Below are 18,728 nucleotides of genomic sequence, written 5' to 3'. Positions count from 1 at the left end.
ATGCTCAGCATCACTCATTATCAGAGAAATGCAAATCAAAACCACAATGAGGTACAATTTCATGCCAGTCAGAATGGCTGCTATCCAAAAGTCTACAAGCAATAAATGCTGGAGAGGGTGTGGAGAAAAGGGAACCCTCTTACACTGTTGGTGGGAATGCAAACTAGTACAGCCACTATGGAGAACAGTGTGGAGATTCCTTAAAAAACTGGAAATAGAACTTCCATATGACCCAGCAATCCCACTACTGGACATACAAACTGAGGAAACCAGAATTGAAAGAGATACGCGTACCTCAATGTTCATCGCAGCACTGTTTACAATAGCCAGGCCATGGAAGCAACCTAGATGTCCATCAGCAGATGAATGGATAAGAAAGCTATGGTACATATGCACAATGGAGTATTACTCAGCCATTAAAAAGAATACATTTGAATCAGTTCTAATGAGGTGGATGAAACTGGAGCCTATTATACAGAGTGAAGTAAGCCAGAAAGAAAAACACCAATACAGTATACTAACACATATATATGGAATTTAGAAAGATGGTAATGATAACCCTGTATGAGAGACAGCAAAAGAGACACAGATATATAGAACAGTCTTTTGGACTCTGCGGGAGAGGGTGAGAGTGGGATGATTTGGGAGAATGCATTGAAACATGTATAATATCATATGTGAAATGAATCTCCAGTCCAGGTTCGATGCATGATACAGGATGCTCAGGGCTGGTGCACTGGGATGACCAAGAGGGATGAAATGGGGAGGGAGGTGGGAGGGGGGTTCAGGATGGGGAACACGTGTACACCCGTGGTGGATTCATGCTGATGTATGGCAAAACCAATACAATACTGTAAAGTAATTAGCCTCCAAATAAAATAAATAAATTTACATTTAAAAAAAAAAGAGAGAGAAAGCAAGAGAGTTCCAGAAAAACATCTATTTCTGCTTTATTGACTATGCCAAAGCCTTTGACTGTGTGGATCACAATAAACTGTGGAAAATTCTGAAAGAGATGGGAATACCAGACCACCTGACCTGCCTCTTGAGAAACCTATATGCAGGTCAGGAAGCAACAGTTAGAACTGGACAAAGAACAACAGACTGGTTCCAAATAGGAAAAGGAGTACATCAAGGCTATATATTGTCACCCTGCTTATTTAACTTCTATGCAGGGTACATCATGAGAAACACTGGCCTGGAAGAAGCACAAGCTGGAATCAAGATTGCCGGGAGAAATATCAATAACCTCAGATATGCAGATGACACCACCCTTATGGCAGAAAGTGAAGAGGAACTCAAAGCCTCTTGATGAAAGTGAAAAAGGAGAGTGAAAAGTTGCCTTAAAGCTCAACATTCAGAAAACAAAGATCATGGCATCTGGTCCATCACTTCATGGGAAATAGATGGGGAAACAGTGGAAACAGTTTCGGACTTTATTTTTCTGGGCTCCAAAATCACAGCAAATGGTGATTGCAGCCATGAAATTAAAAGACACTTACTCCTTGGAAGGAAAGTTATGACCAACCTAGATCAGATCAGATCAGTTGCTCAGTCGTGTCCGACTCTTTGCAACCCCATGAATCGCAGCACACCAGGCCTCCCTGTCCATCACCAACTCCCGGAGTTCACTCAGACTCATGTCCATTGAGTCAGTGATGCCATCCAGCCATCTCATCCTCTGTCGTCCCCTTCTCTTCTTGCACCCAATCCCTCCCAGCATCAGAGTCTTTTCCAATGAGTCAACTCGTCGCATGAGGTGGCCAAAGTACTGGAGTTTCAGCTTTAGCATCATTCCTTCCAAAGAAATCCCAGGGCTGATCTCCCTTAGAATGGACTGGTTGGATCTCCTTGCAGTCCAAGGGACTCTCAAGAGTCTTCTCCAACACCACAGTTCAAAAGCATCAATTCTTCGGCGCTCAGCCTTCTTCACAGTCCAACTCTCACATCCATACATGACCACAGGAAAAACCATAGCCTTGACTAGACGAACCTTTGTTGGCAAAGGAATGTCTCTGCTTTTCAATATGCTGTCTAGGTTGGTCATAACTTTCCTTCCAAGGAGTAAGCGTCTTTTAATTTCATGGCTGCAGTCACGATCTGCAGTGATATTGGAGCCCATAAAAATAAAGTCCGACACTGCTTCCACTGTTTCCCCATCTATTTCCCATGAAGTGATGGGACCAGATGCCATGATCTTCGTTTTCTGAATGTTGAGCTTTAAGCCAACTTTTTCACTGTCCTCTTTCACTTTCATCAAGAGGCTTTTGAGTTCCTCTTCACTTTCTGTCATAAGGGTGGTGTCATCTGCATATCTGAGGTTATTGATATTTCTCCCGGCAATCTTAATTCCAGCTTGTGTTTCTTCCAGTCCAGCATTTCTCATGATGTACTCTGCATAGAAGTTAAATAAACAGGGTGACAGTATACAGCCTTGACATACTCGTTTCCCTATTTGGAACCAGTCTGTTGTTCCATGTCGAGTTCTAACTGTGGCTTCCTGACCTGTATACAAATTTCTCAAGAGGCAGGTCAGGTGGTCTGGTATTCCCATCTCTTTCAGAATTTTCCACAGTTTATTGTGATCCACACATCAAAGGCTTTGGCATAGTCAATAAAGCAGAAATAGATGTTTTTCTGGAATTCTTTTGCTTTTTCGATGATCCAGCGGATGTTGGCAATTTGATCTCTGGTTCCTCTGCCTTTTCTAAAACCAGCTTGAACATCAGGAAGTTCACGGTTCACATATTGCTGAGGCCTGGCTTGGAGAATTTTGAACATTACTTTACTAGCATGTGAGATGAGTGCAATTGTGCAGTAGTTTGAGCATTCTTTGGCATTGCCTTTCTTTGGGATTGGAATGAAAACTGACCTTTTCCAGTCCTGTGGCCACTGCTGAGTTTTCCAAATTTGCTGGCATATTGAGTGCAGCACTTTCACAGCATCATCTTTCAGGATTTGGAATAGCTCCACTGGAATTCCATCACCTCCACTAGCTTTGCTCGTAGTGATGCTTTCTAAGGTCTACTTGACTTCACATTCCAGGATGTCTGGCTCTAGGTCAGTGATCACACCATCGTGATTATCTGGGTCGTGAAGATCTTTTTTGTGCAGTTCTTCTGTGTATTCTTGCCATCTTGTCTTAATATCTTCTGCTTCTGTTAGGTCCATACCATTTCTGTCCTTTATCAAGCCCATCTTTGCATGAAATGTTCCTTTGGTATCTCTGATTTTCTTGAAGAGATCTCTAGTCTTTCCCATTCTGTTGTTTTCCTGTATTTCTTTGCATTGATCCCTGAAGAAGGCTTTCTTATCTCTTCTTGCTATTCTTTGGAACTCTGCATTCAGATGTTTATATCTTTCCTTTTCTCCTTTGCTTTTTACTTCTCTTCTTTTCACAGCTATATGTAAGGCTTCCCCAGACAGCCATTTTGCTTTTTTGCATTTCTTTTCCATGGGGATGGTCTTGATCCCTGTCTCCTGTACAATGTCACGAACCTCATTCCATAGCTCATCAGGTACTCTATCTTTCAGATCTAGGCCCTTAAATCTATTTCTCACTTCCACTGTATAATCATAAGGGATTTGATTTAGGTCATACCTGAATGGTCTAGTGGTTTTCCCTACTTTCTTCAATTTAAGTCTGAATTTGGCAATAAGGAGTTCATGGTCTGAGCCACAGTCAGCTCCCTGTCTTGTTTTTGTTGACTGTATAGAGCTTCTCCATCTTTGGCTGCAGAGAATGTAATCAATCTGATTTCGGTGTTGACCATCTGGTGATGACCATCTTCTCTTGTGTTGTTGGAAGAGGGTGTTTGCTATGACCAGTGCATTTTCTTGGCAAAACTCTATTAGTCTTTGCCCTGCTTCATTCTGTATTCCAAGGCCAAATTTGCCTGTTACTCCAGGTGTTTCTTGACTTCCTACTTTTGTATTCCAGTCCCCTATAATGAAAAGGACATCTTTTTTGGGTGTTAGTTCTAAAAGGTCTTGTAGGTCTTCATAGAACCGTTCAACTTCAGCTTCTTCAGCATTACTGGTTGGGGCATAGACTTGGATTACTGTGATATGAATGGTTTGCCTTGGAAATGAACAGAATGTGGTCCGCTGGAGAAGGGAATGGCAAACCACTTCAGTATTCTTGCCTTGAGAACCCCATGAACAGTATGAAAAGGCAAAATGATAGGATACTGAAAGAGAAACTCCCCAGATCAGTAGGTGCCCAATATGCTACTGGAGATCAGTGGAGAAATAACTCCAGAAAGAATGAAGGGATGGAGCCAAAGCAAAAAGAATACCCAGCTGTGGATGTGACTGGAGATAGAAGCAAGGTCTGATGCTGTAAAGAGCAATATTGCATAGGAACCTGGAATGTCAGGTCCATGAATCAAGGCAAATTGGAAGTGGTCAAACAAGAGATGGCAAGAGTCAATGCCGACATTCTAGGAATCAGCGAACTGGAATGGACTGGAATGGGTGAATTTAACTCAGATGACCAACCTAGATAGCATATTCAAAAGCAGAGACATTCCTTTGCCAACAGAGGTCCATCTAGTCAAGGTTATGGTTTTTCCACTGGTCATGTATAGATGTGAGAGTTGGACTGTGAAGAAAGCTGAGTGCCGAAGAATTGATGCTTTTTAGCTGTGATGCTGGAGAAGACTCTTGAGAGTCCCTTGGACTGCAGGGAGATCCAATCAGTCCATCCTAAAGGAGACTGGTCCTGGGTGTTCACTGGAAGGACTGATGCTGACTGAGGCTGAAACTCCAATACTTTGGCCACCTCATTCGAAGAGTTGACTCATTGGAAAAGACCCTGATTCTGGGAGGGATTGGGGGCAAGAGGAAAAGGGGATGACAGAGAATGAGATGGCTGGATGGCATCACCAACTCGATGCACATGAGTTTGGGTAAACTCCAGGAGTTGGTGATGGACAGGGAGGCCTGGCATGCTGTGATTCATGGGGTCGCAAAGAGTCGGACATGACTGAGCAACTGAACTGAATTATCTGACACACACAAATAAAAAACAAAATTAAATAGCTCTGTACATCTACTAGATTGACAAAAAATGTAATGCTCTGAAAATGCCAAATATGGGGGGAGTGTAGAATACTGAGAATCCTCATACACAATTGGTGTGAAAAATATAATCACTTATTTTGGCCTTGTGTACTCAAATCAAAGATATATTTATCCCATGAATCAATGATTTCAATCTTAGAGAAATAGGTGCACGTGTGCCCTAGGATTATTGTAGCAGTGTAAATCTGGGATGTCCATGCTGAGTATAGTAGAAAAATCTTGGTATATTGATACAATGGTAGGGCTTCCCAGGTAGCACAGTGGTGAAGAATCTGCCTGTCAGTGAAGCAAGAGGCAAGAGACGCAAGTTCGATCCCTGGGTTGGGAAGATCTCCTGGAGGAGGAAATGGCAACCCATTCCAATATTCTTGCCTGGAAAATTCCATGGACAGAGGAGCCTTGGCGGGCTACAGTCCATGGGGTTGCAGAGTTGGACATGACTGAGCATTCACACATGCACGTATAATGGTATGTCCTGCTGCACTGTAAATGAATAAGCTACACGGATAAATTTTACAAACATACAAGGAGCCAAAGAAGTCAGATACAAAAGTATGCTTCCATTTTTATAAAAGTTCAAAAACAGATATTTTAGGGTATTCATTCATATTTAGTAAAACTAAGTATAAAAGATGAACATCACAAGGGTGGTTACCTCCAGGGAAACCTGGGGAGTTGTGATAGGTAGGAGCTCATGCGCTGCTGGCAGTCATCTTTTCCTGGTCCAGTGTGGCAATTATACTAGTGTTCTCTCTTTCCTTTCTTTTCTTGTCTTGTTTTTTGTGGCAAAGTATATCTAACCTAAAATTTACCATTTTAACCATTGTTAAATGGTTAAATGGTCACAGTTCTGTGACCTTAGGTATATTCATACTGGCATACAGCTACTGCTGTTCCTTTTTGCATCGACTCAACTAACTGTAAAAATGTTTTCTGTGCTTTTCTGTATGTTGATTATCTCTCACAGAAAATGACACCAAAACTGTACAAAACCAAGGAGGCATGTGTTCAAAGGTTTGGTTACAGAGGTATTAACCTTAACACTGTTTGTGATAGGAAAGAAAAATCTGAAACACTGAACCACTGTTTTGGATCACAGGAAGTGATGAATCAAATATCTCATCACATATAGAGCCACAGAAGGGAATTCATGCAGCTTCCAGAGAGGAGAACATAGAACAATATTTTATGGCATGGCATCTAAAGACAACTGAGGGATGCAGTAGGTGGGATAAGATATTTACAATACATCATGCACAAATATTCCAATGTTTTAAAATAAACTGCAAGTATTTATGCAAGGAAAAAGACTGGGAAAATTACATTATAATGTTAACTATGGTTCTATTTGGGTGATGTTTCATGAATGATTTCTGTTTTCATTATTTTGCTCATTGGTATAGTTTCAGTTTTGAGCAGTGATGATGGATGACTTTTTAAGGGAAATCAAAAGGAGACAATACATCCTATTGGAAAACAACAGTAACAACAAAAGACTAGAGCTGAACCATTATGATAAAACAAAGAAGAAAATGAACTCTTTCTAGGGGAGTAAATTCATTTGTTTTTTGATGGATTAACAGTAACAAGAAACACTTAACTACCTGCGGGGGGGTGTGGGGGGAATAAGAAACATGGTACTGGGTGTGAGGTGTGTTTATAACAGAATACCAGGAGTATCCTATCAACTCCTATTCATCTATTTGAATGTAACTTTTCCATGACCATGACTTTTTTCCTACCTGGTCACTATGTTCTCCAGAGCCCTAGCTCCGATAGCAAAATCAACATCTAGCTGTGCGCTTTGGAAACAAGTAGGCAGCAGGGGGAGGGAGTGAGGGGAGTGACCCTCTAGAAGAGTCTGCTCCTAATTAAAAGAAGGGGGAAACCTCCAAATGTTGCAGGGAGGGTTGATAGATGGTCCTTCGGTTCTCATCCATCTGGTCTGCTGCCTCCTAAAGAAACCAAGAGAGGAAATATGAAGTGTATCTAACACAGCAAATGAGGGGAGTCATTTGGGTGATACAGTACCAGCTCCCCTTAGAATGTGTGAGGTGAACTGAGCAGTGAAACAAAGGGCACCAGTTACAGCGTTCACATCTGACTTCACACTGGGCACCTAGGTACCTGAGGACACAAAACAATGGGCGCATATAGAAGGCTCCACACTTAACACACAAATATTCCTGGTAGAAGGGGTGGATTCACCCTGTGCATCCCTGTTAGCTCATCAGAATGAAATGTCCCAAACAGTAAGCTGTGGTATAATTTCCCCACTCAACTGATCCCCTTAGCCCTTGGGGCTATGGTCACCCTCCTGTCTGAGCCAGCACTTCATAAATTTACAGAAGGATTCACAGAATACTTATGCTAGGTAAAGATAGTCAAATATCACGAAGTAGACAAAAGATTTTCATAATCATTCTGGATATATAAGGCATGCAACTATTATAATTTTTATTATATGTGTCTATGGATGTCACGACATAAAAACTTGGCAAAGTATTGGAGCTACTATAGGTCATGCTTGCATTAAATAAAATCTGGAAAAAAAGAGCTTGTGGGGTTGGGGGAGGGGAAGTGCAGATGGGATTACATGCAAGTTGTGGTACTATTTTTCAATGGAAGTTGAGTTACTGTTAACAGGTGTGCTGTAAAATAGGGGTCAGATGAATCTGCAGAAACTTAAGTTTAGAAGAGTATACATTGTTTCAGGAATACCTAGGGTCTTTGATGAAAATGCACTGTGATTCTGCTACACATTCCTACTATGCAAATAGAAATAAGATTGAGTTACTGTGCAAAACATTTGTGACCACAGAATAGCATCTAAGGAATACGCTTTGGACATTTCTTCCGTAAAGAAATCCTTCTCTTGCTGCTTTATCCACTCTAGAGACACAGTGTGCTCTTCCTTTGCACAGCCTTCACCCAGTAAGTGAAAGAAAAGGGATCTCCACACAATGCTTAAATACTTCCCTATCTGATGATATGACTTTCCCCACAATGGCTTTTCCTTGTAGTGAGGGCTAGTGATAAACCTGATAAAGCTCAGACTACTAACAAGTATCAGAGGTTTTCATCAACCAGACTAGATCCAGAGTCTTTGCAAAATGACTCCCCAGAACTCAGAGGTAGTCTACTGCTGAAACTGTTAATACTTTGCCAAAAAGTACACTTTCTCTTTGTTTTTAGTGTATTTTCCTTCCTGGAAGAAAAACATAAACGGGCTCAAAAGAAATAAATAGAGGAATGTATAGAATACCTTAAGAATGGCAGCTCTATGACTTTACCAAAAAAGAAAGAATGAAGACATAATTTACTTATGTTCACTGACAAGCTTGCCACACTTAACAGTCACTTTCTATGGCATTCTTGATCTTCTTTGAAAACAATGGAATATAAATATTCAGTCAGAAGGATTATCCTATGGATGGAGTTAAGTTATAATAAGGACTAAATAAAGAACATGGCTAAGAATTATGCAGCCTTCTTACTTTACTTTTTCTGAGCTTCCAGGTGCCCCCTCCCCTCTTTTGGCAATAACAGAAACTCAAGGCACAGGAGCAAAATTCAACTGAAGTCTATATGCCAAAAGAAATAGAACTTAGCATTTATACTCTGTTTCTGCTTCCACTTGAAAATTGTCTTTTCCCCCTAAGAAACATATTTAAAAGGATATAAAAGTGGCTTTCTATTTTTGACCACAAGTAGAAAATGAAAGACAATGGAGGAAAAAAAAAACATTAGCTTTTCCAGACTTGAAATAATGTGTGATTTTTGCTGTTTTTCCAACTTTTGAAGCCAAGTCTGGTAAAATGCTTAATTCATTCAGCTGGTGAATCACCTTTCCTTTGTGGGGATATTAATGCCAAGCTAAAATTTCTCCATATGAGGAAGGAAAAAAAATTTAAATGAGGTAAAGCTGGAGTAGATTGGCAAATACAATCACCCTGTCTTGACTTCATTACTTCTCCCTTGATTGTTTGGAGGTCCTGGAGCGGTGCATCATTGAAATGGCACCTCCAGGTGTTTCACTGAGACATAATTAAAATTGATGCTGTCATCTGGTGTTTCCTTGTGCAATTTGTCTAACTCCTTGCAAATGGCAAAACAGAGATCTTCATTATGACTTTGTTCAAGAAACTGTCCAAGATTTCCTTAAGGTGCTCTGGAAAAGTGTTCGCCCAACTGGAAGAGAACTTAAGCGTCTCCAAGTTTCCTAAAGGGATTTCCTTAGCAATATATACAAGTGGTCCATTTGAATGGACCTGCTGTGACAGGCAAGCTTGTATCCAAGATATTCCATGTCAGAGTTGAACAGCACTAATGACTTTTTAAAATCTCCTTTAGATTTATTTCTTCCCCCCAAAGTTCTGCTATCAGGTGTGTAGTATGAACTTCCCATTGGAAAGAAGGCTACGATAGGGAACAAGAGTCTATCCTGATAGAGCCGCTCATGGTCTAGAAGGAAGGCAGACATCTAGCTAGTAATTAACAACAACATGAGAGGAAGTAACCACTGTTGTGGATTTAACCTAGGGGTCAGGAAGGCCATCCTCCCTGAGGAAGCAAATTCAAGAAACCTCCTAATGGATGCTCAGTGAAGATGGGACAGAGGCGGGTACCAAGGTGAGGGAGAAACATGAGCTGTAGATCATCAGAAACAAAAGGGCTACACACTCTTGTTTCCTGTCTTTCATATTTTGGTCCAAGATACATCTTTAGTTTTACATAGGCTAAGCCCACTTACTTCTCATACAAGGCTGGTAACAAGATCGTATTTTCTACTATTTTCATTTCTTCTGTTTCTTTAAAATAGGATGAATCTCAAAATAAGAGCTACTATTTGCTGAGCATACACTTTGTGCCAAGCCTATTGAATCCTCACAAAATCTTTTATTTTATCCACTTATTTTGAGGGCAACTGGGGTTTAAAAGGATACCCAGCCAGGCTATACCTGAGCTAGGATTCAAAGCCATATCTGAGACTTTCGAGGTCAAGATTTTCACCACTTTACTGGGGTTTCTTCATGCTTGGCTCTACAAAAAATTTCATTAAAATGATGGGGGTGGTGTGGAGGGGGTGAATATTTGTTAAAAAGACAGATTCCCAGGACTCAACCAGCTGTTTTGAGTCTGAATCGCCGAGGATGTGGTCTGGGAATTTGCATTTTAACAAAGTCCCCAGGTGCTTGCCTTGCTTTTTAGAATCACTGAACTTCATCCATTTGTGAGAGGGAAGGGGGTGTTGGGGAGAGAGCAAGAGAGGGAGAGAAAGGAGACAGACAGACAGCCGCGGCAGTAGTTTACTGCTTTCTTGCCCATGCTCTTGGAATGCTCTCCTGGTTATTTGATGAAACACTGCAATGCAGAATGGTTATAATTTTCAGACTGCAACACATTTAGCTTCGCATTCTGGCAAGATGTCTAGGCAGGGCTCAGAGAGCTGCTTTATTCAGCCTTCAGCCAAGCTGTGAAAAGTGAGGCTTTTTCAGAGGAAGTGAGATAAGACAAAAACTTACAAAAACAAACATCCTGAGGCCCATGTTCAAAAGGCCACTGGCAGAATCTATAGTCTAATGCGAAGTGAGCTAAACAAAACACATTTCAGGGCCATCCAGGAAACGTGAAGCAGATGCCTGGAAGCAGGATTGTGTTTTCAACCTGGGTAGAAATATCCTGGGGAGTGATGATATGGAATCAGACACAAAGTTCAGATAAAAACAACACGGTTTGGCGGAGGGGGGTTGGGAGAAGGTGGGGGGGAAGGTGGGGGGAGGTGGTTCAATAGGCAGTATACCCAGGATGGACAGGAGGTACTCTAGAGCAAGTTCAGTATAGAAGGGAGACCTACCGGTGCTCCAGGCTTAAAGGTGTATGTCCTACTTTTCTCCTCATTACGGGATGATCTGATGGCAACTAGTCAATGGAGGAGTGATGTTGAAGGCCCAATGGCCAGGGCCCAACCTGCAGAGGTTTTGATATTGAAAAAATGATAGTGCTAGCCCCATCATCCTATTATGTACTTTAAAATGAAAAGCAATACCAATTCAAAATATGAAAAAGGTAGTTCAGCAACATGCCAAGTTTTCTCCTGAGACCAAGTCAATGATTTTTGAAAATGCAAAATATATCTGTGTCCAGTAAAGAAAGAGAAAAAAGTTCTGTGTACTTCAACGTTACACTGCACAGAAGCTTAGTCTGATAAGAAAGAGTCTGTGAAATGCTTATCAGACTCCTTAGCATAGATGAAATACAGTCAATGCTACTTACTATTATTTTTAATAATAGCAACCTATGTTCCCTAACTACGTTTACTGCAGCTTCCTTCCCTTTAAAGGAATGCTAGGGCTCTCCCTTCTGTGGACTCATTTGTGCTAGTATTTTAGTAGGAGTAGTGTTAGTCGCTCAGTCAGGTCCGACTCTTTGTGACCCCATGGACTGTAGCCCGACAGGCTCCTCTGTCCATGGGATTCTCCAGGCAAGAATACTGGAGTGGATTGCCATTCCCTTCTCCAGAGGATCTTCCCAACCCAGGGATCGAACCTGGGTCTCCTGCATTGCAGGCAGATTCTTTACTGTTTGAGTTACAGGGAAGACCTTTGCTAGTATTTTACTATGGGGCATTGTTGGAACTTGGCTCTGCAGACACGAGGAAGTTGATCTTCACTTCCCTCTCCTCAAAATCAGTCCAGTTCTCTGACCTGGTTTCCCACTGAGATGTTTCTTTCCTACACTTTACCTGTTCCATCATGACATTTAATTAGTTATCATTTTTTGCTTGCACTTAATTAAAGAAACACTGTTTACACTAATCTTGGAATCATTCAGTGAATGCCATTTAACTCTTGACATTTACTTAGGAAACGCCATTTTGCAGAGTTTTTATAGCATGAATATTTGATGACTAGAGTAATTCCAGCCCCTCTCCAATTACAGGATTATTCCTCTTCTTCTATAAGATAATACCAGTCAGGCTGACCTTAAAATTCGTTATGACTCTGTCACACTGAAATTTCAACTGCATTTTGCATTTACATCATCAGTAATAACTGGGGAAGTTATAGTGTATTTTAGGATAACATACATATTTTTGTTATGCCTTGAAATTTTTCATGTATTTTTTTTTCAACAAAAAATTTTCCTTGGGAAGTGATTTATTTTGCTACCAACAATTTTAAACACTTCAGTTGTCATGGTAGAGCCTAATTATTATTACAAGTAACTTTTTCCAGATCTGGATCTGGGTACAGGCAAGATATACTCTATGAAAAAAAGAGCAACAACAAAACTCTTAGCCAATATTTCCTTTGTTAAAAAGTTGCATTCAGGTCATTTAGTTCTGTTCATGACATCAAGGATGCCTATTTTTATGAAAAGCTGGTTTTACAGCAGGAAAATTGGCCTTTTTGTTATGATGCCTAATGATTCATGGTTGTTAGAGAACTCTTTCATAGAACAAAGCAGATTGGATTTGCTGGGGGAATTTGCATTCCACAGCATCTCTAAGGATCTCTATGGAGGCCAGGGATTTAAGTCCTGGAAATTGTGTTTGGGCTCCAAGTTGTTCAGTTCCATTTACTGCAGTCTCTGAGGGCAATTGTAAAAACTGGTAAAGAGGCAACAGTGTGAGTTGATGCAAGACCACTGCCAGCAAAAAAGGCCCAGGGGCCACCAAGGGTCTCAGCTCTCAGTAATAAGGCAGAGATGCTCACTAAGAATGGAAAAAAACACAGACAGCAGAGAAAAGTAGCCATAAAAGAAGAACCAAAATGTACATAGAATGGTTTAACTTTTAAAAATTACATTAAGAATTGTGAATTAATAGATACACACTACTATGTATAAAACATAATCAACATAATCAATAAGGAACTATTGTGTGGCATGGGAAACTATATTCAGAATCTTATAATAACTTGGAAAAGAATCTGGAAAAAATGCTACATATATGTATAGTCAAATATTATATATAGTGAAATACTATATATATATATATACACACACACACAGTATATATATAGTAATATATTAATATATTAAGAAACTTGTATGTAGGTCAGGAAGCAACAGTTAGAACTGGACATGGAACAGCAGACTGGTTCCAAATAGGAAAAGGAGTATGTCAAGGCTGTATGTTGTCACCCTGCTTATTTAACTTATATGCAGAGTACATCATGAGAAACGCTGGGCTGGAAGAAGCACAAGCTGGAATCAAGATTGCTGGGAGAAATATCAATCACCTCAGATATGCAGATGACACCACCCTTATGGCAGAAAGTGAAGAGGAACTCAAAAGTTGATGAAAGTTCATCAAAAGTTGATGAAAGTGAAAGTGGAGAGTGAAAAAGTTGGCTTAAAGCTCAACATTCAGAAAACGAAGATCATGGCATCTGGTCCCATCACTTCATGGGAAATAGATGGGGAAACAGTGGAAACAGTGGCAGACTTTATTGTTTTGGGCTCCAAAATCACTGCAGACGGTGATTGCAGCCATGAAATTAAAAGATGCTTACTCCTTGGAAGGAAAGTTATGACCAACCTAGATAGCATATTCAAAAGCAGAGACATTACTTTGCCAACAAAGGTCCGTCTGGTCAAGGCTATGGTTTTTCCAGTGGTCGTGTATGGATGTGAGAGTTGGACTGTGAAGAAAGCTGAGCACCGAAGAATTGATGCTTTTGAACTGTGGTGTTGGAGAAGACTCTTGAGAGTCCCTTGGACTGCAAGGAGATCCAATCAGTCCATTCTGAAGGAGATCAGCCCTGGGATCTCTTTGGAAGGAATGATGCTAAAGCTGAAAGTCCAGTACTTTGGCCACCTCATGTGACGAGTTGACTCATTGGAAAAGACTCTGATGCTGGGAGGGATTAGGGGCAGGAGGAGAAGGGGACGACAGAGGATGAGATGGCTGGATGGCATCACTGACTCGATGGACATGAGTCTGAGTGAATTCCGGGAGTTGGTGATGGACAGGGAGGCCTGGCATGCTGCGGTTCATGGGGTCGCAAAGAGTCGGACACGACTGAGTGACTGAACTGAACTGAATATAGTAATATAGTAAAATACTATATATATACTGTACTTATCCTCTATATATAACTGAATCATTTTACTATAGATCAGAATCAAATACAACATTGTAAATCAACTTTATTTCAATAAAAACTTGTTTGTTTTGAAATAAATTTCATACTCTCTCTGTCTGCCTTGGGATAGCCACAGTTTTCATGCCTCAGAAGCATCTCATTGAGCTGTGAGAGGATTCTTTCTTATACACACTTGCTCAACTCATCTAAGTTCCTGATTCTTCCATTTATGTCTACCTGCTGCTGCTGCTGCTGCTAAGTCGCTTCAGTCGTGTCCGACTCTGTGCGACCCCAGAGACGGTAGCCCACCAGGCTCCCCCGTCCCTGGGACTTATTAGTAATCTTGGCCCAGATCATGTTTTATCACATTTATTCCACGCACATACTATACTGAGTAATAAATATCCTATTTCCTGAGTTCTACAGAGTCCACTCATCAAGTTAACACTGGATTGTATGGAGAATACTGTATTGATACAGTAAGGTGTATCCCTACTTCATAAACTTTATTTAAAATATAAAAGAAGATAACTTATCTTAGAATAGGGTGCTCATGGAACATTTAAGAACACAGTTTATAAGCATATGGCTTTAAATCAGGTTGATTCAGGTTTAAATCTGGACTCTGCCATGGGTGAGTGAGCTGAAATAAGTTATTTAAACTCCCTATGTTTCAGATTCTTATCTTTAAATCAGGGTGATGGAAATATTTCACAATTTTTTGAGAGACTGAAAATAATGTTAGCAAACACCAGTACAATTGCCTACATTATCATTCTTCTAGGTTTTAGCTAAAGATTCAAAATGTGATGATTGTCAACATGTAGGGACTCGGTGAGGCAGTAAGCCTAATGATTAAGAATTTAGAACGTGATAAGTGGGTTTCAATCTCAGCTTTACAACTTCTTAGCTGTGTGACCTTGGGCATACACCCTTCCCAGACCTCAATTTTCTCATTGGTAAATAGGATTAACAAGAGCACTGATCTCCAAGAGTTAATGGATTAAAGGACTATATAAAAAATGACCAGCCCAATGCTTGGTACATGGTAAATATTCAATAAATACAAGCAATTTTTCTTGTTATTATTATAATAAACTTAAAGATTTTTTTCCACTGCAATAAAAATATATACAACATAGAACTTACCATTTTAACCATTTTTAAATGTATAGTTCAGTGGGATTAAGCGCATTCATATTGCTGTACAACCATCATCACCCTCCATCTCCAGGTGAAAGTCAGTCAGTCGTGTCCAACTCTTTGTGACCCCATGGACTGTAATGTACAGTCCATGGAATTCTCCAGGCCAGACTATTGGAGTGGGTAGCCTTTCCGTTCTCTGGGGATCTTCCCAACCCTGGTATCAAACCTAGGTCTCCCACATTGCAGGCAGATTCTTTACCAGCTGACCCATAAGGGAAGCCCCTCCATCTCCGAAAATGAGAGAAAAAGCCCTAGGGAGCCCAAACATTTAAAGAGAGAGCAATGGAAGACTTACTCTCTTAAGAAAGTTAGATTCTTTGAATGGTGTTAAGTAGAGGCAGGGTTTGGTCTCATTAGTGGGGTGTTGGCAAAACATGTCAAGAATCTTACTTAGGACAGTGGCATTGAACACAGTATGTTTAAGAGTAAACATACATGCACACCAGGGAAGTCTCACAAACAGAGATCATGCTAGCATGAACAGTCTAATCAGAACCTCACAGCCCCTTCGAGAAGGATTTGTTGTCCTCTGTGCTTCAAACATACCTTGCTCTACATCACATCTGTAACCCTCTATGCTGCCCCCAAAGAGTGCCATCCGCAACCAGCATATGACGAGACCAAGCATCATCACAAAAAGGCTATAATTTCAGAGACCTAGCTGATGGTAGAGCCAGCATTTCAGTCTGGGCCTGCCTTCTGCTAACTCCTAATTCAAAAGCAATATGCTCTGTGCCAGTCCTGAATGAGGCAAGAACTCCTCCCACATTCAGCCAGGAATCCTCCGAATCCTTGTTCTGGCTTGGTTATCTCTTGGAACTCTGTGTCTTTAAGACTTCTGCAGAATCAAAGAGTGTCCTTCAAGTGTCTGATGGACTAGACACATTCTTGATGATACATTTTTAGCTTGCCAAGGAAACTTAAACAGTAGCTCAGGCTCTGATTTCCCAGTCTCGTCACTAAACGTTCAAGTGATGCTCTATGCATCACAGCATAGTAAAGCCATACACAGAATAGATCACAGGCCAGGAATTCTCCCTGATCATGACCCTCTTATATTTCAGGTTCTATAAAAAAGGTAACTTAAATAAGGAAATCACTTCTAATATCTTTTTCTGCCTTCAAAAAATATGATTTTTTTAAATAAATTAGATGTGTGGCACACTTGTAGCATACCACATGATTTAACACTTCTGTCCCTGAAGCTCTATTTTTCTCTGGAGTGAGTTCACTCATCCCAAGTGAGAGACATATGAATGAGTAGCCCATATCCTGAGTACTTCCTTCTAGAAATAACTGTCATGATTTGCTGGTGACTTCTCAATAATTAAGGTGTTATCACAAGTTGAAAAGCCATTTCAGGAGATTTGAAAGGCAAAAATAACTCCCCTTCTATACAGTGATTAGATAGCAGCTATAACCCTTTAATAGGGCTGAAGCAATGATTAAACATGTGATGCATGTAAATATATTTTGCATACTATAATGGACCTTACATATGTAAGGGATTACTGTTATTTTTATTACAAATGAACCTGTTACACATCTGATATTAAAACTTGAAAGTACTTCGCATAGGAAAGCTATTGATAAACCATGTTGAAAACTAAATTAAATGTTTAGTTTCTTCTTTTAGCAAGCTTGCCTGCCTGGGAAGTTGGCATATCTGATTATGGAGTTAAAGAAATGATCTAGATCTGATTTTTTCAAGTTTATCACTATCAACATTGTGGTCCAGATAAATTTTTATTGTGAAGGTTGCCTTATGCGTCATTGGATGTTTAGAAGAATCCCTGGCCTATGTCTACTTCCAACTCTGACTCATGATAATAAAAAAGAATTTACACACTGCAATGTTCCCTGGGAGGCAAAATTGCCCCAGACTGAGAACGGCTCTTCTAGACAATGAAGTTGGAATGGTTGGTGTGTCAGCATGGATGCTCAGGTACATATTATTTTTAAAGCATTTTTATTGTTATTAATTTTATTTATTTGCTTGTTTATTTTTGGTTGCCCTGGGTCTTCGTTGCTGCACACCAGCTTTTCCTAGTTGCAGCCAGAGGAAGCTATTCTTTGTTGTGGCATGAGCTTCTCATTGCAGTGACTTCCCTCTGTGGAGCACAGGCTCTAGGTGCATGGGCTTCAGGAGTTGTGGCTCGCAGGCTCTAGAGCTCAGGCTCAGTAACTGTGGCATACATGGTTAGTTGCTCCGTGGCATGTGGGATCTTCGGGGACCAGGGATCAAATCCACGTCCCTTGCATTGGCAGGTAGATTCTTACCCACTGGAGGACCAAGGAAGTCTGAATTCTATATTATTTTAGATCTTTTGGTACTGTTTCTGCTTTGTGGGACAAATACAGTTTCATCCTTCTCCTTGACAAATCTGAGAAATTGAATTGAAGATTCTGTAGAATGCCACTGAATTCATGTAGCTGATGGCTAAGGCTTCTAAGAGATTAACCATAATTGGCTAAATTAGCATTTGGAATCATGTCATCATGAAGACCCAGAAATGAGCAAAAGTAAAAGCCAATAAGGTGGGGCTTTGTTTCCTCTGTTCCAAATGTTTTATATTTTTGGTGTAAAAAAAGATCAATTGCCAGCACTGCTCACACACAATTCAACATAAAACTCTTTCTCTCTCCGCAATCCCCCTTTCTCCCCCTTGCTCTTTCTCTCTCAAGCCCCCAAGAGCCTGTGCTCTTCTCTTGTAGGTGAAACAATAAAAACATTCAAAAGAAATCAGCTTCTTAAGCAGTAATTCTTTTTGTTTTGTGAACAGAAAACTTCACCAAGTTCCCAACCTGTGGGGAGAACTTTATGAAAATTACTTGCTACCTGTTAAATAAGATACCAAATCTTTGGAGCTTATTCATTTCAGAGAAATCTGAAATAATTATGTGTCATACTTGGCACTTGAGCTACACCTTTCTCTGAAAGCCCACTGAGAACTCTATAGTTTAATTAAGTCTGAGAATTTAGCTAGGGCAACAAAGACATAGATGAAGTGGTCTACCCAAAGCAAACACCAGAGGGATTTTCAAGTCCTTTTTCCTAAGTTATTTTTTCTCTCTCTCTGCCCTACGTTCTATCTTTCCTCCCTCATTCTGCTTCTCTTAGCTTATTACTGAGGATTCTGTCAATATAATGTTTGGCTCATCATAGATGCTTGAGAAATATTTATAACTCAATGAAAGAAAGACTCATCCCATAGATGCCAGGGAAATAAAGCAATTTGCCAGTGAAGATATTATTTGCCTTAGAACAATAAGGCATTGTGACTCTTTGAACATAAAAATTCTGGTTGACCTCACTTTAAATTCATGGCCACAGATCTCAGATGG

The 18,728-nt window shown here is 40.3% G+C and overlaps 1 long non-coding RNA gene across 2 annotated transcripts in view; it reads right to left on the bottom strand.

Moving 5' to 3' along the window:
* Positions 1–6,912: 6,912 nt before the first annotated feature.
* LOC123330923 overlaps positions 6,913–18,728 on the bottom strand; it is a 36,349-nt gene continuing 24,533 nt past the window's right edge. Inside the window, exons 3-4 of one of the 2 annotated variants that reach the window (XR_006640450.1) lie at positions 10,943–11,055; positions 6,913–7,040 (exon numbers count right to left, since the gene is read on the bottom strand). This is a non-coding gene — a long non-coding RNA (uncharacterized LOC123330923). The remainder of the gene's footprint in view (positions 7,041–10,942; positions 11,056–18,728) is intronic. The other variant, XR_006640451.1, reaches the window with a different exon arrangement.

The sequence above is a fragment of the Bubalus bubalis genome, chromosome 21 (assembly GCF_019923935.1).
Source record: "Bubalus bubalis isolate 160015118507 breed Murrah chromosome 21, NDDB_SH_1, whole genome shotgun sequence".
Taxonomy (NCBI): Eukaryota; Metazoa; Chordata; class Mammalia; order Artiodactyla; family Bovidae; genus Bubalus; species Bubalus bubalis.
This window is presented reverse-complemented; position numbering and strand designations above follow the sequence as displayed.